Genomic DNA, 413 nt, shown 5'->3' with positions numbered 1-413 from the left:
CAATTGTAATAGCTGTTATTACATACATGTTCACTGCTAATTATGTCGCGCAAGATATTATGGATCACAATAATTACATATTTGTTACTGTGTAAGAGGCTATTTTGAAATATTATTTGTACGTGTGTTTATGTGTAAATGTGAACTTTATAAATATCTATCTTGAACGTAAATGCATGCACGTTAATTATAAAATAAACAATGTACTGAATATTATTTATGTATATTCCTTTATTTTTTAAAAAGATTGTCGACTTTTCGTATTATACAGGGTGTCCGGTAATAACCGGATAATATCTCGTGGGTTGGTAGAGCAGATTAAACTGGATTGAAAAGTCCTCTACAATTTTGCAAAATTCGCAATCGTTAACGAGATATTAATTTTTGAAGATTGACAAAAGATCGGAAGAGCA

The 413-nt window shown here is 29.8% G+C and overlaps 1 protein-coding gene across 1 annotated transcript in view; it reads right to left on the bottom strand.

Annotated features, from left to right (window-relative positions):
• LOC105451624 (putative nuclease HARBI1) overlaps positions 1 to 413 on the bottom strand; it is a 6,521-nt gene that overhangs the window by 1,662 nt on the left and 4,446 nt on the right. The gene's annotated exons all lie outside the window — the stretch shown is intronic.

Source organism: Wasmannia auropunctata, unplaced genomic scaffold (genome assembly GCF_000956235.1).
Source record: "Wasmannia auropunctata unplaced genomic scaffold, wasmannia.A_1.0 LD336049.1, whole genome shotgun sequence".
Taxonomy (NCBI): Eukaryota; Metazoa; Arthropoda; class Insecta; order Hymenoptera; family Formicidae; genus Wasmannia; species Wasmannia auropunctata.
This window is presented reverse-complemented; position numbering and strand designations above follow the sequence as displayed.